General features: G+C 40.1%; 1 protein-coding gene across 1 annotated transcript in view; it reads left to right on the forward strand.

The window, feature by feature from the left end:
• Window positions 1-12,439: 12,439 nt before the first annotated feature.
• Window positions 12,440-24,052, forward strand: part of TMEM200A (transmembrane protein 200A) — a 54,913-nt gene continuing 43,300 nt past the window's right edge. Inside the window, exon 1 of the mRNA XM_057364372.1 lies at window positions 12,440-12,539. The gene's annotated coding sequence lies outside the window, so the exon portion shown is untranslated. The remainder of the gene's footprint in view (window positions 12,540-24,052) is intronic.

Genomic DNA, 24,052 nt, shown 5'->3' on the forward strand with positions numbered 1-24,052 from the left:
TGAATCTGCAGCTCCAAAAAATGTCATATATTTGAAAATAAAAGCAGATATTTTTCTTTTAGTAAACACCTGCTTGGAAATTACAAACTTATTTTTGTGCTCTTAACTTTCATGTTGCCTTTACCCATTTATTGCCCTATTATTTGAAATATACATTGGAAATATACATTGGAAATATACATTTGGAAGTCAGGAACAGTCTGCTCCCAAGTATTGAAAGCTGGAAAATGTATTATTCTGGTTTATTGTTAAATACATGAAACTTGGAGTTTCATTGGAAAGCAGTCAAACTCTAAATGTGAATGACAGATAAGTTCATGTTTAAATTAATACATGATTTAGAGACCAGTGAAAAACAAGCCACTGACAAGAGTATGTGATATGAGATTTGATTTTATAAGATAATCAGTTATAGGTAAGGTATTACAGGCTTGWTTTGAATCAATCTGTAATTTAAAAGTCCTGAAGATTAGGAAAAACATTCACGAGTAAGGAATTCAGACATTCACATGAGGAAACTATCAGGTGTATTTTTAGAAAACAATGAACAGGGTAGAAAATCAATGAGGCATTTAACAGTATAAACACATGTTAATATTTGACATGTACTTCAAACACAGCATTGTGATCCTGGCAACATGTCCCAATTCCAGTAATATTTCTGAAGTCAAGGGAATTCTCTGCATAAATAAAGGCACTTGATCACGTGTAAGGTTGTCTATTGTTATATGCAAAGCCATTGGGATTGCATGCGRTTTTTCAGTCTTTGAAAGGTATATTTAAAGAAAAATAGAACTTTCCTGCAGAAATTTCTGCAAAATTATCAGTGGTGTAGAAGGTGCTGAACAGTATTTCAGTAAACCTCTCTGCCACACAGTGAAAATGTCTATGGGTTTTGAAGGTCTATGGGTTTTGAAGGACCCTGAGAAAACAATCAGGGCAGAGATAATACAACAAGAATATGATATTTAAGTTGAGAGCCCAATGAAGAGGCAAATGGGTGTATCAGTAAGGTGCCTGCGGCTTCATTATATATTGATAAAGTTCACTTAGGGAACTTGGTGGACCCATGCTGAGTAGTGTCAATTAACTTCAATTGATATAAAAACATGTGTAGGCTAAACTGTTCGAGACCAGATCAAGATTAAGCTCAATTTACCTTCACTGCTTTTTTTTGTAGGTATTGCAAAGGAGACAGAGAGACAGACACCCTGGTTTGCTAAGTCAAGATGAAAGATGTTAGCTAATATTTAAGACAAGAAAAGCATCAGATTCATTATGTAATGTGGACAAAATTCAGTACTATCCTCCTTCACCTGATAAATCCTCCTTGAATGAGTAAACTTAAGTTTTCTAAWAGTCATAGCTATAGAGTCACCGAATAGTTGAGGTTTGAAGTAACCTCCAGACATCATCTGCTCCTTACTCAAGCAGGGCTACCTCRAGCCATTTGCCCAAGGCAATGGCTTTTGAGCCTCTTCAAGGCTGGAGACTCCAAAAACTCCCTGAGCAGCCTGTGCATGTTGTCACACTCCAGTGAAGTCAGAATRTCCTGCCTTTACAAGAGGACTAAACTGAGTGCTATAGAAGACCTAAATCCAAATGGATTATCTATATGGATATGATGTAAAATGGCAAATGAACTCTAAATTTATGCCCTACCTTGCCTCACAACAGCCTTTCTATGCTATTTGAAATGAGCCCAGTGCTTTAAAAGTCTTTCAGAATGTACTTCACTGCAAGGCTTTCTTATTTCCCAAATTCACATACCTGTAGACTTCATAGGCATCATCACAAGACTAAAGGTGGGTATTTTGTCAGTATTTCTAACATCCCCTTTTGACTCATGATGGTCTGAAAAAGTAATCTGTAAAGAATAGTTTTATCCTTTTCTCTGAATGTTTTTGTTAGAAACGTGCTGTAAGAGCAGGGTCGAATTGGAATGGCACTGGTGTTAGAGAATAAGGCTGTGGGTCGTGGCACATCAAACTTCTGTTGCCAGTGACATTAGGCTGTACAGACTGCTGAGCTACTCTTCTGTGGAGTTTGTGCTCCCAGGAATCCCTTTTTTGTACTGCAAAGCCTTTCTTTATCTAAAATTTGTGCTGAGAATGTCATGGGATGCTCATTGCCCTTAAATAAATGAGTTCCTATATTTACCTGGTAATTTTTTAYCCCAATACACTTTCAAAACACTTCATAAAACTGGGATATTTCCTATGCTGGCCGACTTCTAACAAGCTTTGTTGTTCTCTGTCATGCAACAGATGGGTTCTCTGTACAACAGAGGGCAAGTATCACTCAGCTGCAGCTGGTGCCATTGCAATTGTAACATTTTTATGTTTCRTACTTGCATTTCTGAGCATTGACTTTTCATTATTTTTGCTCCAGAAAGCTAATTTACAACCCAAACCCCTCTAATTAATAATATGCGTGAAGAACTTATGCTTGGACTAACAAACTCCTACACTTTGGTAACCAAAGTTCACTACTCCATGTGGTCCTGAGCCAGCATTCTTGAACACTTTCTCTTCATGAGACTGCATTTGCTAAGGCAGGGAAACAAAGGCTCTGACAATAAACATGAAAGCATGGTTGTGCAATCATATTGTGTCATGTTCTTCCATCCATGACAGTCCCTGACTCCAGAGGGRAAAACACTGTCACAGGAAACAACATGAAACCTGCCTGGTCAGCATGCCCAGCAKTAATCTCAGCTTGTCAAGTGCTTTTAAAGGCATCAACATCACAGATAAATCACAGGATTTTAGTTGAATTAAACTGGTTAGCAGCAAAGTTCAAATAAAACATATTTTAAAATGTATTGCAAATCAGAAGTATTTTCCCCCCAAAGATAAGGATTTAAGATTCCCTCTATGGGAATAATACGAAGCTTCGGATCCCATGGTAAATAAACAGTAGAGTTGAAACACAGCTGATGACTAAATGAAAAATGGAAGCTCTTATGTTTCAGTTGGTAGTGTAGCGACATGCTTTGTAATAGCTCTGGTGAGAACAGGAATGCTGTGACAATTGGAAACTGTAGAGGGAATTTTACTTTTTTTAAAAAAAGGTAARCATTCACACTGGAGTGTAATTGGGAGACCAAGGTTAACATTATTACCCTGTCATCTACATGATGGTTTTCATTTAACAGATTAAATGGAAGCTAGTAATAGGCAGTACCTTCCTCTGCCATCCAGGGCACTAAATTCACATTAAAGTCAATGACAATTTGAGAGCAGATGGGTACATAACAAACTGTCTGCTTATGTATAAAGAACTGTAACAGAACTGCTCTCCTGAGGAAGACGCTATCCAGCTTTGGTCAAGCTGTGAAGAAAAAAGATATTTTCAGAAAAGACTGTAAAATAAACAAACTAGACTGACAAAGTTCCATGTACTTCATTTCAGCACAAAGAATAAATTGATATTTTGGAAAACTTCATTAACAAAGGCTTCARCCAGCCTGTTATGTGCTCATCAGCAGATGTGCTGAAACAATTACAATATGCTCAGGTAGTCAAAGAGCATTTTGCTCYAGAGTATCTCCTCTAATTTAAATACATTTGGAAAATTGCTTAAAATTATCTTAAAAAGAAAGTACTTCTATTACCAGGTTAATATGTTTTGACATGATCCCTTTCCATCTTTTACACTTCTGTGAAGGTATCACTATTTCTCTGAAGAGAGTAGTGCTTTACTTAGGATTTTGATATCATAAATCCTGGGAGATGTATRGAAATAATGAATAACAGGCTTCCCTTTATCAAGCTTCTATGTTAATTACCATTTAAGCAAATCTAATTTTCACAAATAACTACTCAGTTATAAGCCATTCACAAATGAGATTTGAGACAATATTGTGATAAAASAGGCTGAATGGTAGATTGATATGATTGTCACAGAATTATTAATAATGGAAATTTAGCACATTAATGAATGGCTCCATTGTTATTTTTCTTGCTCACTTAAGTATTTTATGTCAATAATTTACTGGAAATAGGCAACAGATTACATGTTCATATCTAAATCATCCCTTACAGGCATTTAGAATTCTTTCAGCAGAACAGAGAACATTAAAAACATAAATAAAAGCCAGAGGCTTTCCCTCTCCCCTAATTTTCCCTTTTGCATTTTAGCGTAGAAATTACCTCCACATTTTCTTCTAAGACAATATCATGATGTAAACTACGCTGAGGATCTGCTGTATTTTGGGTTACTTGTTCATAAATAAAGGTGTTGTTTACAAGCTTCTAACTCATGTCTACACAAGTGATAAACAGCAGAATGCCCTGCTAAACTGGGCTAAAAAATTCAATTATTTTTTCCACTTGTTTTCTGTAGCTGGGACGTATCTTTCCATTTGATTGCTTTAGCATAGAGTCCTCTAAAAGTAATGTATCTTCTAATAWGTCTTGCTTGATTCTTGTGGGAAAACTTATATCTCTAAGCAATGCAATATTTCTGAGGAAGGAGGGAAACGTGAATATTTTCAAAAATTAATTATAATATTTCTTGTATATTTGTATGTATATATTAAAAATCCACTATTTATAAGTAAAAGTTTCATGCCAGAAAAAAAACAACCAAAATATTTTCTAAGGAGATAGGAAAAAATGCAAATGATTGCAACATATCTTTATGCATGTCTTGATGGGGCATATGACTACAGAAATAGCTCTCACTCAGACCCAAATCAAAAAGGCATGAAGTCACTCTGTCTTCTTTCCTTCAGGGCTTAGAATGTTTCTCCACTGTTTCAGAACACCTCCTGAGGASCACAAGCAGAGAATCTGAAGACCTAACTGCTGGGCTGAACTGTACTCTGAAAATCACAAAATAGCAAGTTTAATCYACTACTTGTATCTTAGAAAAAYTCTAATAAGAATTAAGACTCAAATCCTATTATTTTTATAGCACAAAGACCCCAAAGTCATCGCTGAGTCAGTTTAGCAGGACACTCAGAACACTGTCCAAACCCATGGGGTTTTCAGTTACTTAAACATGTTTATTTGTGTTTAAAGTTAAGTATGTCTTGAAATGTTTATTTTATGGTTTCAGAATACTCTGCATCTCAAGGAGGCTCAAATAACACTTCATTAAGAAAAATATTTTGGGTACTGAATTTAAAGGGACTGATGTCAACAAAAGTTGGATATTTCCCTTAATTCTACAGTWTTTATTCTTAGTTTTACTCTATTCCCTCAGTTTTAGTCAGAGAACATTGCTCTCTGAGTCCACACTCTAGCTTCTAACACCACTGAAATGTAAAAACCAAAACCAGAGCAATCATTCTCCAAAAATCTACCTCAGGATTTGAGCAGTAAACTGTCAGTCCCTCCTTAAATCTTCATTAGAATTTAAAAAAAAAGAGTGGTTAAAACCAGATGCTGAGAGGACTGGTGAGAAAGAAATTTACAGGAACTAAACTGTTACACAGGATGAAGTCCTTGAAATACCAGGGAACATAGAATATAGATTTGTRTTTTGTTGGAACCAATGTTGGATTGGGCATAAATGCCATTTTCATAATTATTCTCACAGTAAATTTTAATTTCCTGGTGCCATTAATTAGTCTGCTTTAATTGCCATATTTGGTAGTCTTTATTACAGAATTATTCAGTGTTAATTTTTCAGAAACAAGCATAAAAAGTAACAGAAAAACAAACTGCAATCACCTTTTCCCAAAACTTGGAAACTATTACAGATATTTTACAGTACATTTCCATGAAGATCTGATTCTTAAGGTTTTGTGCACTTTCTCAAACACTTTAAATAAAAGCCAACTTCTGTCTAGACTCTCTATGGGACTCATTTTTTTTTGAGACTTGCATAATTGTGTCACGCAGGAAGAACCTCACAACAGAAAGCTTTTAACAACCTCATACTTACTTAACAAAGCAAGCTATTGTTCAGTTCCAATTTCTTTCATTTTGTCTAGAAAGAATTATATTTAGGAATGTCATTGGTAGCAGTTGCAGGTAATTACTTACACATTTTACATAATAAGATTGAGTTTATTACATAGATATGTCTTTTCTTCTCTGGAAGTATTCAACAGAGAAGTAACTGATACTTGCCTTAATGATGCATTTTGGTGGGAATATATGTTTTCAAATGAGAGTCATCTATTCATTTCTCCTGGTGCTTTGTAGTTCTCTCCCCCACAACAACAGTGAGGAAAAACTAAGATGGCATGAAATRGCACGAAGACTGAACTCACTATCACAACAACTGAAATGATCACAGATAATTACTACATCACCTGTAAAATACTACAGTGACACCATTCAAAATTGTGAATTATACTTTCTCCATTATTTAGATTTTCATTCAGAAGAGCAACAATACTRTTCTCAAAGATGGTCCTGCTTCACTTGCTCCTAATTTCCTCTAAGCCCCCAGTGGAATTTTATCYGGATGTATGACTGATGCTCACAACTTGCATGGGAAATTTCTTATCAAACTAGTACATTAAGTCGCACAGTATGTTGCTTTTTCTTATCTTTCCAGAAATAAATGATGAAGAGATGGCAATTCTCTAACCATCTTGTCTTTTGCTGGCACTAYTTCTGGCATTTAAAATGTAGAGAAAAATCCTTATGCAAACAAGGAAATACTCTACCTTCAGTCCCAGCATCCCTCCTTCTTGCCTTGACTTGAAGCAGCCCGAAGAGAAGAGCTGTGTTCTTTGATTCAGTATCAGGAAACTTTATGTGGAGAGAAGAAAAAAATGTGTGCTTCAAACAGTTCAGTAATCAGAGAAAAGATTATATTTTCTGTATATTTATTCTTTAAAAAAGAAAAAAAATCATTCCCCTGATTATTTATTGAATGCTTCTGCTACGATGGATATAAAAGCTGTATGCTGCCTTCCAACTTTCTTTCAAGATGGTGCTGCTATTTAAAGATGCCAGCTAGAGAAAGCCTCCCAGACACAGGCCAAAGTTCTTCAACTGCACTGACTTTTAATAATAAGCAGAAAAGAAAGAAACACTTTTTGAGATTTTTTCCCCCCTTCACTATTCTATACATTAAAGAGGAGCTCCACTTCTTAAGTATTTTACTTCCTTTATTCAGTGTATTGTTCAGAGTCTTTTCACCTTCATGYGCATAATAAATAATGGTTCTATTTCTGTGGTTTTTATTAGACACCAACAYTGTACATTCTAACATATCCAGGTATTCATAATATATAACAATGCTTTCCTCACACGAACATTTCAAATAAAGGCAAAATAAATTTTTATTACACAAGTGGAACACCTTTGAGAAAATATGATTTCTTAAGCTACTTTGAGACAGATTAAAACCCACTCACCTCAAACACTTTRTTTCATACTTCAGCTGTTAATAAGAGAATAGGTATTCTTTATCAATAGTATATTCTTTATTATACACAAAAAGCCATATATACTCTTGATAACAGCAGAGAGAAAAACTTGACTTTCTACTTAAACTACCAACAYGACTTCCAAAGGTTTATTTTTTATATATATAAATTTTCATCATATTTGGAGAGCTGAGTTTCTACGCTTTTTGAAGAAGTTGGTAGGAAAGTATGAAAGGATTAAGTTAAATCAGCATTTTAAGTGCTGTTGACAGCTCACAAATCATTKGGAAGCAGACATTTCTGTCTATATTCTCACTAGATTCAGAAACTGGTTGAGGTAAAGCTCAAGCCAATAAATGGCAAATACATAGTATTCCATGCTGTGTAACTATTGTTAAGATAAACAGTGACACACGCCAAGATTCTTCTCTATGATTCTGACATTTTCTTGGCTTTCTGTGTTTCTTGGCTTTCTTTGCTGTTGCCAAATATCTGCACCGTACTTCTGCTAAAGAGGATCTCACTGATTTCCCTCGGTGGCACACAGCTGCAAACCGAGGAGATGCTCTCTGCCAGGAAAAGCTTCCAGCTGAGTAAAGACAGTGAGTAGCAGACAGGTACCAGGAATTGRACCGGTCGGTTCAAGGATCAGTGGAGTCGGCATTGCAGAAGCCAAGTCATTTCCAAGATTTTTCAAGGCAATATAGAAATGATTTTCATACAGGTGTGATAAGGACACCAGTGAGGTAGATCTCCTAGTGATGATGAGTGCCTGGTAGGTCTAGTGGCACATTAGGAAAAAAAAAATAATTACCTGTTAAACGTCTTATCATTTGGTAAAAGATACTGGCCTAAGGGRCCTGTCAGTATAGCATGGCCCAAGAAAAAGAGGTAAAGACACCTCTTCTAGACCTCTAATAGTGAGGGAGGGTGGTTTTTTGAAYAGAGACCGTGTGATAATCCAGATAATTTGTGACTGAATTTTGGTTACTAGCTTGTGTGTTCTGGGTACATGCAACAGGTTTGTTATTTAATAGTCAGACAATATTTCAGTCTTCGATTGCTCAAGCATTTTGTCAGGTACAAATTAAAGAACTTAGATTTTGTACTTTTAGAGGCATAAATCAGTCATTAAGACAGAGTTGTGTTTGCAGTTGTGTTCATTATTTATTGACTAACAAATAATTTATTATCACCAAGAAATACTTGACACTCTTTCACTGTCTATAGAGAACATACTCTCACCAATGACACTGTAAAAAAAATTGAGCATGAACAAATYAGTATGAACAAATGATAGTTTGAAGATTTATGTCTTAATCAGAATTAAAGGGATAATAGCTTTAGGCTTATTTAAAAATTAACRTAGAATGGAAAATAAAGTATGCAAGATTACAGCATCACAGTACAGAATCACAGTACAATTCACAGTAAGTYTTAGCAAAAATAAAAACTTATGGTGTCATTTATTCTCAGTGGAATGGTCTGGACCTGACTACAGCTCTTCACCTCTAGTGGAGATCCTTTCAATCTTCAGTTTCATTCATGTTCTAMATTCAGGACATTTCACATTTACCTCATTATTACACAGGATAGTGAAGTGTCACCATTTCTAGCCAGATTCAAAGTAGAAATGAATCTGGATCTTAGAAAAATATCCAGTCCAAAACTAAAAKAATACCAGCTTTGTCTTTAATTGGATTAAATTTATGGAAGACACACCATTTAATCCACCCACTGCCTTGCTTATTACAGTAAATGAATGGGTTTTCACAGCATGAACTGAAAGGTGTAGGTTGGAAGGGAAATTAGTATAATACTGTTGACATCCCAACTTTCAAATAAAAGTATTCCATGCTTTTCAAARGGAGAATCTCACTCATGAGGCTAAAACTACTGATTCTTGCTATAATCTCAGAAGAAACCACTTTCATAATTAATGCACTGAAGTGTTTGTTTTACTGAGTATTAGCAATATCAGTGTTGACATTTAATGCCTAAAATATTGGTTTTGACATGTTTGACTCTCCAGAGATGTGCAGATGACAGAGATCTGAAGAGATTTGGGGCCTTATTCTCTTCTTTCTTTTCTACTGCAGATCAGGAGCAAACTCCTTAAATCAATGGTTTTAAGGTCAGTATAAAGCTGTTGTATTTAGGAAAAGGAGCAGACACTACCCATCTTCAGGAATGCACCAATAGAATTTTAGAAGGTTCCAGGCAACACGGGTAAGTARCAAAACTGAATGTCATCTGCTTGCAAGACAAATTTCCCAAATGTCTGTCACTAGGTAGACAGCTCTTGTACTATAATCCACAGCAATCTCCCACAAAATGCGTTGGACACAATAATTTGAATTACCATGTTTTTCTACATGTAACCTATAGATCATGTAYAAAACAAACAGTCCCATGGTTTGCTATGTGGACTTTACACATAGAGCAAATGCAATGGGAAGTCTACCCTAGAGATGCTCCTCACTGAGGTCTATCCCAACTGACCATGTGGATATTCCATAATGTATAGTATCATGCTCAGCATATAGAGCTGGAGGAAAGAGGAAGAGGGGCATGTTTGGAGTGATGATGTTTGTCTTCCCAAGTCACTGTTACTTGGAGCCCTGCTCTCCTGGAGATGGCTGAACACCTGCCTGCCCATGGGAACTGGTAAATTAATTCCTTGTTTTACCTTGCTAGCACATGTGGCCTTTGTTTACCTATTTAATGTCTTTATCTCAGCCCATGTGTTTTCTCACTTTTGCTATTCTGATTCTCTCTGCCATTTCACCAGGGAAGAGTGAGCGGGTGGCTCTGTGGMGTTTAATTGCCAGCTGGGGTTGAACCATGACAAGAAAAAGTGATACTCTACCTAGTCCACTGTTGGAGGGAAAAGAAAGGTCACTAGCAAGAACTGAACAATTTTTTTGTCTTGCAGACTCAAAAGCCCCAGCCTTTCCAGAGACAGTACAAGGGCAGTGGTGAGACCGGCAGGGGCTCTGTCACACTCCTGGTCAACATTTCATCACTGCTGACAGCACAGAGGGTGAAGTTTCCCTATCTCTTCCACACCAACATTTTCCATAAATTCTAAAGAAAAATTTCGATTTTTTTACTTGTAGAGACATTACATCTTATTGCGATTTGGTGGCATGTATCATCCTTTCATCCATTGCCTCTGACACACAGCTGGGTCTCTCAAAATTTGACATCTTTAAAGTACACAGCTGCCTGCAGACCTGTCCTCTCACTAGTTGACATGAAATACATGTTATATCACAAACAAACCAAATCACAGATCCAGAAATAGCTGAATGAACAGACAGAAATCTGACACTTGAAAGTGATTCCTCACTCCCTGATTCAAAACATGCCAAACAACTGGAAATGCAATGTTTCAAACTTCTGAGGGGTATTACTCTTCTCTTTGCTAGTCCAGAACTGCTGGCATGTGTGTCTCCTTGCTACAATAAGGTGATATGGAGGGTATATTTAATTTGGAAGCCACTGCATTCATGAGGAGTATAATCATTATAAAGCATGCACTGAGAGCTGACAACACKCTGTACAAACATAAAGGAATTGTACACATTTATGATCTGAAGTACTATTGTAGGATGGATGGTAGCTCCTAAGTCACTAYCTTGAAGGAAAGCACTTCCAATGAAAAGTTTCGATATTCTTATACCAAGTTCAGTACTTCTCTTTTTTTGGGGGAGATGCATTAAGTAGAATAATGGTAAACTGAATAAAAAGAAATGGCAAAACCATGCAGGCTGGAGTCATCCCCTCTCCCAAACCCATCTGCTGGATTACCTCGCCCGATCGGAAGATGCGAGCACCAGGTAGCTTGACTCTGCCGTCCCTGGCTGGACACGAGGGCGGGCGGGCGGGCGGCTCAGAAGAAAGCCCCCAAAATAAGCATAAAAAGGAAAAGCTGAATCATAAAATGTAATTGTATCCGARGCAAAGAGCCCCCACATCGCGGTGAATCACTCTCCGCTCCCACGGYTCCCGTCCGGCTGTCACAGGGGGCAGGGAGGGCGGGCACACGGCTCCACACCCCGAGGGCTCCCGCTCCCTTCTGCATCGTCAGGAAAGACCGGCCCCGGCCGGGAAAGACCGAATCCCACCGGGAGACCCCAGGCGCGCCCTCACACCGTGACCGGCACCCCCGCGCTCCTCCCGCGCACCGCCCCGCCGGTGACTCCTCCTTCGCGGCCGCGGTCCCTGCGCCCGGCGGGGCGGAACCGGGCGCGCTACAAATGCGCGGCTCCGGCAGGGCTGCCGGCAGAACAGAGCGGGAGGTCCCGCGGAGGAGGCGCTGCGCCCGGCCGGTCCTGGCGGGAGCGGGGCGCGGCTGCCGCGCTCTTCCCAGGGGACCCGGCAAACTTCCCCGCGGGCGGGAGGTAGAGAAGGAGCCGCGTCCCGGTCCCGCGGCTCAGCGTGCCCCATTCCCCGGCCGCCGTCCCGTCCTGGGCACTGCCTGCAGCTCATCCCAGCTGCCCCTCACCGCCGCGGCTGCCGAGGGGGCTGCCCGCCTCCGCCTCGTCCCRTGGGGAGCGGAGGGAAAGGGAGGGGGTCGTTTCCATGGAGATGGGGCCGCAGCCGTGAGGTTTCGGAGTGAAACTTTGCCGCGGGCGGGCGGCGGGGGCCGAGCCCCGGCGGCGCTGAGCGGGGCGGTCGGGCCGGCTGTGAGAGCGGGGTCCGTCCCCTTCCACCTCCCCCGCGGAGCCGCCGGGGGCGAGCGCCACCCGGGCACCCCGCTGAGGAGCCGGGAAAGTTTTGCGCCGCGGAGCCGCCGCCCGCCCACGCCCCCCTCGGCGGCTGCTTGGCGGCCGTCCCCCCGGCAGCTCCCGCGGAGCGCTGCTATGGCACCCGCCCGTCGCCGCGGGGCGAGCAGGGGGAGGCCGCCTCCGGCTGCCCGTGCGCTGGCGGCGGCGGGGGGGCGCGCAGCCCCGGGCCAGCGGGCGTCCTCCTCCGGCCGGCAGTGACCGCCCCGGCCCCGCTCCTGCCTGCTCGCCATGCCTGCCCCCGCCCGCCTCTCGCCGAGCACGGTGCCGGGGAAGGGCGAGGGGAGCCGCCGCCCTGTCACTCCCTGAGCCAGCCGCCGCCTCACCGGAGAAGCCCCGTGTCTGACGGGCTCGGCGCAGCTCCGCAGCTCGCTGCGCCGGGAGGGCTGCGGGCACCGCGCACCTCCCCACAGGTAAGCGGCGAGGCGAGGGGCAGTGCGTGTGCTCGGGGTCTACCCTTCGCCCCGAACTTCAACCCGCCCGCAGCCGTCAGCCCTCYTCGGGAGCGGAGGGGCTGCGCCGTGCCCGTTCCTGCCGGCGGTGGCTGGGGGCACCGGGAGACGCGCCCTGCCCTCGGCGGCGAGGGGCAGGGAGGGAGCGGGCACGGGTGGGTGGGTTTTTTTCCTGCCAGAAATGGACTTTCTGCCTCCCGAGCGGAGCGGGCTGGCGTGCCGGCGGCTGCCGCGCTCCGCGCAGCTGCTACACACCCTCTTTTGTCTGCGCTCGGGTCCGAAATACTTCGGTGCTGCCGTCGCCTGCCCCGCCGGTCGGGATCCCCGCTCAGCCCTGCCCTGCTGGGGCTGCCCCTGGGCTGCGCCCCCCGTGCCGCCCCCGACCCGGCGAGCTGCCCCATTGCTTTTATTTTCACAGGAGTTGGGCTTTCCTTAACCTTTGTTTGCGGGAAAAATGGTGGTGTGCTGGTTATCTGGAAGGATGAGAGACAGATGGGGATGACAAGGGGGTTGCCCTATTCCCTTGCGTGCGAGCATAACTCAGTGCTARATAAATCGCTCGCCGGGTAGACATAAGCTTACTAGTGAGGCAGACTTTGGAACAAAAGTACTGCGAACAGCTCGGGTGCCTGGCAGATACTCCCGATATCCTAATAACATAAACATTGTTAGTGTTTGCGCTTGAATTCAATACGCGTGCAGCTGTTGTGCAGATCTGGAATTGCAGGAGCTGTATCTGCTTGACACTTAATAGCCTATTGTATGCGGGGGTAATGAAATGCAAAGCGGGTTTCATTGTTCAAAGGCAAAAGTATCCAGACAAAAGTATTCCTTTAGTGTAGCGTTCCGTGTAACATGAACTGCMAAATAACCTGTAGCGATGTAGTGGACTTGCACTTCATAATGCTTTTTGGACATGAGAACTACATTGTTCAATAAAATTCTCTCCGCAAAGGTTTTGTCTTCTCTGACTTGTCTTTCTAGATCAATATGCTAGCAACTATTCTCTAAGTGGATGGTACATACAATCCATGTGATGGAAACCAAGTGTCCAGATAGGAAGAAACAGTGATTTTTTTTTTTTTTTTTTTCTTCAGTAGTTTTAGTGCTGCTTTGTAGAAAGTGTGGAAAAACCCACAACATTTAAATCAGAAAATTATATTTTCATTGAATGTAAGTTTCTTAACAATGAAGCTGAAGGGTCATTCAAGTTTGGAATGATTTAGCGGACTTATGTTGCCAGGAAATGTACTTCTATCTAAATACTTGTTAGAAGGTAATTGTAAGATAATTTTTAGTAATTCAAAACATGCATTACAATTAGACGTTTTTGTCCTGAGAACAAAAAAAAAGCACTCGTGGAAAAAGATAGGAGGTACTTAACCAGTAATTTGGCAAACAAAATAATATATAATTTATATTTTGTTGGCATAGAAACATTTTATTTGTTGSTCCTAGGTTGGATTGCAACAATGATCCAAATGAAAGTTGGGCTACTGATGCAAGCATTCAGCATGTTAGAATTATTTTATTTTATGTRCAAAAATGGTTTTTAATATAACCTTGCTGGAATTCATTTTTATGGAAGCCCTGTAATCAGATTATAAAGAGTGGKCTGTTTGAATCTAATCCTGTGAAGTATGGACTAAGCAAGCCTACTCTGACAGAGCAGTGAAATGCATGCTCACTCTCAAGCAGGTATGTTGTTCCAGCTTCCATCCCTACCCGAGGTCTGAGTTCATTGCACAGGGGGGTAAGTTCTGGTAACTTCAGTGAAACTCTTCACTGTCTTAACTGCTCTACTGGATTCTCTCCGGACCAAGCTCTCTCCTGGGGTTTCCTGCCTCCCGTTCGTTGAATGCTGGGCCTATAATACAAAATACCTGTGCCATATGTGCTCACCTACACCACGTCTCAGGGGTTGTATGTTCTCTGTTGGTTCTCACCTCTCAGGGGTGAAAGGGGAAAATGCAGAGTCAAAATTGGTTAAGGAGTAAAGTACATCAATGCAACAGCAGGAGGAGACTTCTGCTTCTTGTTTTTATTTCAGTATGTTTTAGGAGCCAGAAATCTGAAATGCTGAAAATCAGTGAAAACTCTCACTAAAATTACTGGAACCAGACAAAGTTATGATATAAAAGATATGAAAGCTGTTGTGAATAGTTTCCTTTAGGAAAAAAAAAAAAAAAAAAAAAAAAAACCAAAAAACCAATAGAATCCTGACAGTCTTGTCTGTAATAGTGTAGAGAATATAATAGAAGGGGAACTTTGTGTCTTAGCTAGTGATGATTTGATTTGCTGCCATTGTGCTTCATAAACAGATCAGTTACTTTTAATCTCCTTTAATCAAATGTTTGCTCTCATGATACTGGAACAAAGGGGCAGTTGCAAATCATTTTCTAGTGTGCAAGATGGGAGAGTAATGTAGGAAGACCCGTGAAATATGCAAACAGGCATATCATGCCAGTTTAAGCATCTTAAGGTGCTTCAGACCTCTATGAGGCTGGTAAACAGAGTCTAAGGAGAATACTTCTGGAAAGGCAGCTGAAAACCAGGTAGAATATTCTATTAGCTAATATTTGTACTGGAGTTCTGTGTAAAAGCTTTAAGTCTTTAAGAAGACTTCAATCTATTATCTGAAACCTTGCTAAAAATTCTGATGCTGCGTTATGATGAATGTGGGAAGAAATCCCTTACTATCAGGACTTAGGGAGGTCCATTCTTGATGCCCATTTATCAGCAGAATATTTGTATTGCTTCCTGTGCTGTTAACTGCCTTTGAGTAACTCAAAGGTACTAATGGATAGTTGAGGCATTAAAAATCTTCTTAGAGAAGTTTGATACATATTTTAAGACACAGAGATGTGTGTACTCTCCAAGCCCAYTGGAAGGAACTGGAAGTTGCAGGCAGCATTGAGTTAGTGCTCAAGCTTTAGGTAATACTGTAGTTGTACAATARAAGTGCTACAGGGAAAAGTTTCTGGTTTTCTTCTTTACTGGGTAGAACATAAGAACTTACTTACCCAGAGTAAGTAAGTGAGAGTGTGGGTTGAGTGGACTGTTGGTTTTATAGGAAGGGTGAAGTGGTGACAACGTCAGTCACCAGGAGCAGATGTTTTATACAGCTGTTATTCTGCCCACTGGTTTTACCAGCTCCTTAATGCCCACCACTTGTGGAATGTGTGATAATAAGCATGAACTTTTATGTTGAGGCWTCAGCCTAACTCTGAAGCAAGGTGTTGTTACTCCATTCCATCACTAACCATTTTCACATCAGACAATTTGTACCAGGTGTATGTACATACATAACTGCTTTTCAGACAGATGAATCTTGCCAAAGGCAGCCCAAGTGACCTGATGACAGAACTTGGTACTGAAATATGACATTATATTGGTCTCTTAGTATAAATGAAATTACATTTTTCTTCCTGTACTTTTTACAGGATCAGTGATTTTAAACTAGATGATTCATAGCCTTTTCTTAAAAATCAGTTTTTTCTATTTTTGCACAGCTGGCCAAGTGGGATGGATAACCTGTAGCACAGAGCTAGGTGAAGCCTTTTATCTGCTGCAGCAGATAGAACTTGTTTCTATCACTCAGTTTTCTTTTGCTGACAAATATTAAAAAGAGYACTTGATTGTTTTAAAATGATTTTATGTCCAGAAGACATGAGAAAKAAGGATGTTTATCCTCTGTCCATCTGTGTTTCTAGTTGGGGAAAGTAATTGTTCTTTTTTCTGCATGTTTTAGTACCTAAAAAAGTGTAGCTGGGTGGTGCAARGCCACCTAACCAAAACTGGGCATCTGAGGAACACTGCAAATGAGATGTAATGATACAGCAGAGATTTTCAGGAAAAACAGACTTRTGGAAAAYAGAGCAATAAACTACCTTTTTTGTRTATAAAGAATCAGAGAAGTCTTACRTGAAAGGTAAATGGTTTTTGCTTTACTCTCTTGTGTCTCTCAACTTCTTATTATTTATGTACCACTGGAATTGTTGCTTTTGTTGGAAGTGTGACCATTTTCCTCAAATTAAAGTAAGTAGAAGCAAAGGAGATGTTTCTCTACRTTGTCTTTTCATTTTCCCACTAAGCTGAATGATGAAAGTCTTACTAAATCAGAAGAAACAGGATTTTGTCACTTCAGTGAAGAATGCTTTAGATATACACAGTAATCAGATAGTAAAAATCACGAGATGTAAAATATAGCATAGGTTATTTCTCATAGGAACTAGTTTAAAGACAAAGAAGTAGAAGGGAAGAGAAAAAAAATCCCTTTTTATATTAATTTATCTTTTTCTAATTGGTGTTTCACAGATACAGTTGGACTGAGCTATGGTTTTAAAACACATCGATAAAAAGAGCTAAAATTTGAGTCGGTTGAAACTGACATACTTCAATTCATGCTGGCTGTAAAATGGGAAAGACATTTTCAACAAAGCATTAATGCAATTGGGTGCTAATAGCCTACAAGTTCTGACAATTGGTTTGTTTCACTTAATTCTTTATGTAGTAAAGGTTTGTGCTTTGATACCTGTGAATCTGAAGCATTAGCTCAGAGAATGGATATGGTATCAAACCAAGCTTTTTAGAGCTTTTCARTAGTAGTCACACTACTAATATTCGGGGATATTCTGAAAGTATTTTTAATTTCTGTCAATTTAAACCATCATCAAAGCACATTAATTAGAAGGCCATTATAAATGTCACTTATTATGTTGAATTGGGTGTCATAATGGTAACAGTAATGTAGGGTGTTTTTTTTTCCCATTCTCCATCTGAATGTGTCTGAATAAATTGCTCTGCTTATCTGTAATCAGTTGCACATTGTTGAAGAATGAGTTTGTATCTAGTTAATTTTATCATTTCCATTTTGCTAGGTGTTAAATGAAAGAAAAAGTGCTATTACTCCTCCATGCATCTAGTGTGAAATTGTTCAAAATCCTGGAGTTTTCTCTCTCCTTTGGATAATTCAAAGTAACAAAGGCACATCACATATATGATGCACATGTGAGATGTACAACTGATGTATTCCTTCATAAGGAGGGATGAAAGCAGCCTTGTGTGTTGGGGCAGCATTTTGCTGCAGCAAACAAGCTTTCCCAAGGACTGTTCCTTGGAGCACACAGGGTGTTTGACAGCTGCTGTAGCTTCTGTCTTTTGCATGATCTTGTGCTAGACAGGCTTGGTGCATAAGGTGTGAGGCAGCCCACTGCTTGGAAAAAGGGATGTGCCCTGGAACTGTGCTTTCTAGAGACACGGATGTCATGGTGGGGTCAACTGAATAAACCTGATACARTGTCTGAGACTTGGCAGAGGTGTGCTGCTTCCTGTAAATTATTGTGTATTTAACAGTTGGCTTGTCCCACCAGAGGTGTGCCTATTATTTTTTTAGGAAGGACAAGTTAAATGACAAAAAAMAGAMAAAAAAAAAAAAGAGGGGAGGGAGAAGGGAAAGTGGAAAAAAGAGCAAAAGACAAAACAGAAATATTGAAGATAGAAAAAATATGAAGGCAGGAAAAGGATGAGATATAGTAAGTTGCATTTCTAAAGATAAGTGATGCTACTTCCAGTGTTATTAATGAAAAGAAACTCGAATAATGAAGACAATAGTAAGAATAAAAGATGCRTTGGTATTTAGTTTTTGAAGCATCTCATGGAAAACCAGACTGGRAAATGAAGAGATTAATTCTTGTCTCCCTGAGATGCATTTTAAATGAACTGTCTTTGTTGTGTGTTGAAGTAAAACGTCTGCAAAAATGAAGTTAAACACTTCTTCCAGAAGATACACTGTAAGTAAATCATTTCAAACTGACATAGGAAAGCAAAGGGAGCTATGAAGGATAGTTTGCTTACAAAGATAGAAACTGCATTTTGAAGTACTTGAAAGTTAGGTGAACTGTTGTTTTCAGTTGCCAGCAGACTAGTACTCTGAACCCAAAAGTTATTACCATGTTGATCCATGCAATTTGTCGTTGTCTCACAGAAGACCAGTGAGTGCGATGAGCACAATGGGGACATCCTTCAAATAGTGGATAATTAACTGGTATTTATCGTTAATACTTAGCTACCATAGTTACGCAGCTTTTTCTTTCTGATATGTTTTCACTGTATCTGTGTTAAGAAACTAATGAAGTCAAGAYTTGTTTCCTGGCCATGAGGTCAGCCAGAGTGGTCTGGCTCTGTGTGGGTGTTAAACTGCCTTTCAGATGATCATATCCAAAGTGACTGTTTGGAAAGAGCTTCTGGACTGACCCAGCTAAATGCCTGAGGGGTGCTGGCTGACCTTGACCACAAATGTCCYTGGCATCCTTGTGGTAGTGTCAAAGACATGTGGTGGGTCCCACTGCCTGAGCCTGTGCCTGGGGACACCAGGCAGTACTGAGCATGAGATCCATCTCAGCCGAAACAATCTTACTACAATGATCCTAATATACGCAGATTGTAAATAGAAGTAGTATGTGAAAATCTATATTTGGAAGACATTGTGTGCTCTAATTATGTTAAAAGAAATCTGATGTCAGTTTGCTATCACAGTAGTAACTACAGTAACATGGAAAATGRAATTTGGAGCATTATGTTTGGATGCACAAAATTTGTGGAGTTGGTGGCCAACAGAATCCTTGGGTTCCRTTAGAAAGASTRMTGCYAGCAGGATGAGGSAGGTGATCCTGCCGCTCTRCTCAGCCCTRGTGAGGCACATCTGGAGTGCTGTGTCCAGCTCTGGGCTCCTCAGCACRAGAGAGACATGGAGCCCTTGGAGCAGGTCCAGTGCAGGGCTGTGAGGGTGGCTGGGGACTCTCTTAGGAGGAAAGGCTGAGGGAYCCAGGCCTGTTCAGTCTCGAGAAGAGATGACTGAGASGGGACTTCATCCATATGTATCAATATCTAAAGGAGGTGCCAAGAGGATGGAGCTGGGCTCTGCTTGGTGGTGCTGAGCACTAGGACAAGAGACCATAGGCAAAAACTGAGACACAGGAGGTTCCACCTGAATATGAGGAAGAACTTCTTTACTGTGCAGTGACTGTGTGGTGGAGCAGATTGCCACTGCTCCACTCCAGAGAGGATGTGGAGTCTCAAACACTGGAGATATTGGAGATCTGTCTGAACACAATCCTATGCCTTGTTCTCTAGGATAACCCTGCTTGGGAAAGGAGGTTTGAACAGATGACCCTGTGTGGTCCCTTGGAACCTGACTGATTCTGTGACCATACTGTCGAATGGATTATAGGAGGTTTACCAAATAAGCAGAAAATTTGAACACAAAATAAACCTCTAGCTGACAGTTCCTTAATGTCACAATTTTTTGCCTGGTAATAATAGCCTGTATAAAAATGACTAGCAGATATTAATAATAAGCATCCAGAGGCCTGAAAGACTCTTCTTGTGAAGTACTGTCTTGCCTATTAATACAGTTGATAGACTTTAGAGCAGTAAAATCACTTTGCATTAATTCAGTGCCAAAGTGCTTTCCCCAAACCCTTCCTATGACCCCTACAAAGCGTTTACTTTGCTCTTTGCCAGGAAGATTTTCTTCTCAAATTACTTTGCAGATGCCTATTCTGAATTTATTGCCATTCTTTTGCTAATTTAATATTATTCTCCTAGGACGTGGCCTCATTAACTGGTGCCCACAGTGGAATATCTGCATACATTGCTGGAACATAGTTCAATAGACTATATTGTATTAGAAAGACGTGAGTCCAATCCAAGCTTGCAACCAGTATGCAAACCAATTAAATTACACACAGAAGCATTTACTGGTTAAGGACAAGCAATGTTGTGTTTTGCAGAAYGTCAGTTTGTAACATTTTTATTGTCACACTAGCTGTATAGTTGAAATGGTAATGAAAAGAGGTTATAGCTGAGACTGTAGTTCTTTTTTCTTTAAGTTCTTAATCTTGTAAACTTTTAAATTCTGTTAGATTGGTGTTTGGTTTGGTTTTTTTGATTTTTCTCTGTGAAATTTGGAAATGATGACTAGATGGCATTACATACATTATATAATTCCTGTAAAAGAGGTAAGAAAGATTATCACAGAATCACAATAAGATGATGAGAGGCTGGGCCCAGATGAAGTAGTATAACTTTCTGGTAATTTTTTGTTGTGCAGCTTTTATGGCACGCAAGTGCATGATTATAGGTTAGGAAAAAAATCTCCACTGAAAGGATTGTCAAGCACTGWACAGGCWGCCAAGGGAAGTGGTTGAGTCACCATTCCTGGAAGTACTTAAAAAGCATGTAGATGTGGCATGTAGAGACATGGTTTAGTGGTGGACTTGGWAATCAGTGCTAARGCAATGGTTGGACTTGGTCTTTTSCRACCTAAATGATTCTATGACTTAATGACATATGATGATTGTGGTTTTTCTTACTTTCTCCAAAGAATTTTAAGAGTACTTAATCTTTGTTTTTACAACTGTTTATGTCAGTGTGCATGTTACCAAGTATTTACCCTATGTTAGGGAAGGCAAACTCCAAAGGGAGTATGTGGAGCACAGACTTAGGGAAAACTCTTTATCTCTTTTRTAGAATATTCTAATTGTTACTAGACAAAATTTAATTTTGAGTAAAGTTTGTCAGTCTTGGTTTTTTAGGTTTGCACTTAGGCGGTAATTTTCAGCTGATAATATTGAGTGCCTTGGAAATAGGCCTAACACATTGCTTAAAACTCCTTAAGAAGCCAATATCAGACTTACCCTCAGGTTAAATATGCCTTTGTTAAACCTTGTGACTGAAGGGRTAGACTTGAGAATTCAATTTGGAGCCTTCTTTCCTAATTTAGCTATTCTCACAGCTATAGAAGTGTTTACTGGGGAAATGGGGAGGAAAAAGAAAAGGGAAAATATAGGTCTGCTACAGCAGACCATAAATTCAGATGGGGAAAGTGAGAGTCTAGTTAAACCAGTCTGGAATCAAGAAGGCACTTGGAGAGGGTTCTGATGTTATGGAAATTTGGATTAGAAGATTTTCCTGATGAGTCATGTGCTCTGAAATTAGCTGAGAATGTCACCCTTCCAACAGTGAGACTGTACTTGGGAATACCCATATTGCTGAAAGCATGTCTGAACTTTGTCTAGGACTCTGAGGCTTGTGGCTTCTCAGGTTGAACCTGAAGCTTGGAGATCTGGATAATGTTTGTTATGTGGGTTCTTTGATTACTTTATATTAATGGTCTCAYTGTTGTGCTTAATCACCTACATTTGATTCAGTTACAGTAGCTGTGTGCTGTAGCAGAAAACCCACAGAAACTGACATGATTTATTATTCTTTTGTAAAATATTGTYGGTAAACAACTGCAGGTAAATTCTCACTTCTTGACAATTGTAGGACTGTGAATATAATGATATTATGAAGGCAGAATGTAGACAGATAGGTCAGCAACAACCACAAACATCAATTATTCTACAGTGACAAGACTGTAATTTTTGCAAATCATACCTTCGTCAAGTAGGAGGGAGGCTCTTATCTGAGTAACTGGAAGAAGTGGGTYTTATGTAGCGTGGGTAGAACTATGTGTGGCATTAATATCATAACARTATTTTCCTTCTTGTCTTTCAGTAAATCCACAAGGATTGATGAGGTCTTGGCATTTGTCAAGCTTAGCAATTTAGAAGAGAAAAAACATGGTAGGAATAACACTTGGGTCTTCAGCAGTGACAGCAGAATCTTTAACATGGAGAAAGAAGTTAAAGGCCCCTAGAAAAGGGGTCTGATCAGTTGTGCCTGCTGCTCTCCAGAGGTTTGTACCTTTAGAACTCTTTGCAAATACTCAGTTCAAAAGCTTCTATTCAACAACTGCATTTCTCCAAAAGATTGTCCTTAGCATGGTGATATGCGTGTTTGTACTGCTTCTTGTCTCCCTTTTCACCACATTTCTGCCTTTTAGACTGTGATGTGCTGTGGGTAGTGTGTCCTGGGGGATGTTCTGGCCATGCTCCAGCCCACACACACTGGTTCACWACATGGAAAGTAGACAGAGGGTCTGCAGGAACAGGTATTCACAGAAGTTGCTAAGATAAGCATGAGGTTCAGGTTCTCAAGATTTTTTGAATCTAGATCTTGAAGCAGTTTGTTCTTTCAAAAGCTGAGACTTTGAGCATGTAATCATGTGGATCTTGAAGTTAAGGTGCTGGGCAGTTTTTAACAATTCCTGTGCCTAAAATCACATCTTGATAGGAAATTGCCTTCTCAGACAGAAACATCAATGAGATGATGAGACGGAAAATGTCTACAGATCCTACTTTATACATTTCTTACTGTTTTAGATGCAGTGAGGTTTTCCTCAAAAAATAGAATTTGAGATTTGGTCAAAACAATAGAAATGATTGAAAAAGCTTTGAAGATCASTTTCATGTACATCACATGTAAAGCCATGTGGCTGTGATTAAACAAGCTCATTGTGAGCAAAAGCTAGAGGATGACTGTTGCTGAGCATAACTTGCTTTAAACAGATTTTTCAGAAAGATTATCAGTCATCATGATCAAAYTGTAAAAACAGAAAATATGAGCTGCAGCAGAGATCTGAAAAACAGACAAAGAAATGATCCTGGATTTCATCAAAACCCAAAAGATTATATGACTTCATGTTACACTTTGGGAGAATGATAAAATTGAAGTTGATGAATGGCTTCTGTTAATAATTTTATATTTGGCTTGTGTTTTAGTTTTCAGGATACTTTATTGTAAAACTTTTTTATTATTCATTCTTGGTATGGCTTTTGCTTATTTTTACAGAGACAGRCTTCATATTTATAGCACAGCAACTCTCCACATTCTCTCTGAATAGCTCTCGAAGAGTGAGCATGGAAAAAGCATGGCTATGTGGCAARCTAGTATTGCATTATTTGAACATTTGTCTGAATCTAATGTAGCCCTTCTGGCAGATATGACAGTAATTTCTGTTTTTCTGAAGCAAAGCTGCCTTTTCCATATATGAGTTTGTGTGTATGTATGTGTGTATATGTGTGTGCATGTGTGTGTGACACAGAAATCTTAGTACAAGAGTGGGGAGTTTGTGCAACAATTGCTCCTCTCTTTGCTAAAAAAAGTAAATCCAGGTAGTGGATTTGCTTCATATGGTGGCTTGTAAGCTCTGCTTTGGTTTTTTGCTTCAAAGAATAGCTGCAGAAGCRCCTTAATGCTGTAGCCCTACTTCATGATGTGAACCCAAGCCATYCCTGTGTTGTACAGATGTAAACAAGATACCAGCGTGTAGTAAAACATGTAAGAACCTCATGGACATGTTGTTGTATGTAAGGTGTGGTAATTGCTGACTTACTCTATTCCTCTGTGAAATAATACTTTAAATACTACTGTTTTTTTGTGTCCAGTCTCTCTTTGTTTGTAGTGTAGATCCATCCTCTCCTCCTTTGCTTCACTCCTGTTTTGCTTTTTCCTACATCAGAGCAGCAGATGCCTCAGGAATCAAATTAGATTTGCCTGTATTTARGGTGCACACAGCTAAGAACTGT

The sequence above is a fragment of the Malurus melanocephalus genome, unplaced genomic scaffold, assembly GCF_030028575.1.
Source record: "Malurus melanocephalus ecotype Western Australia unplaced genomic scaffold, MMel_1.1 scaffold_38, whole genome shotgun sequence".
NCBI classification, from domain to species: Eukaryota; Metazoa; Chordata; class Aves; order Passeriformes; family Maluridae; genus Malurus; species Malurus melanocephalus.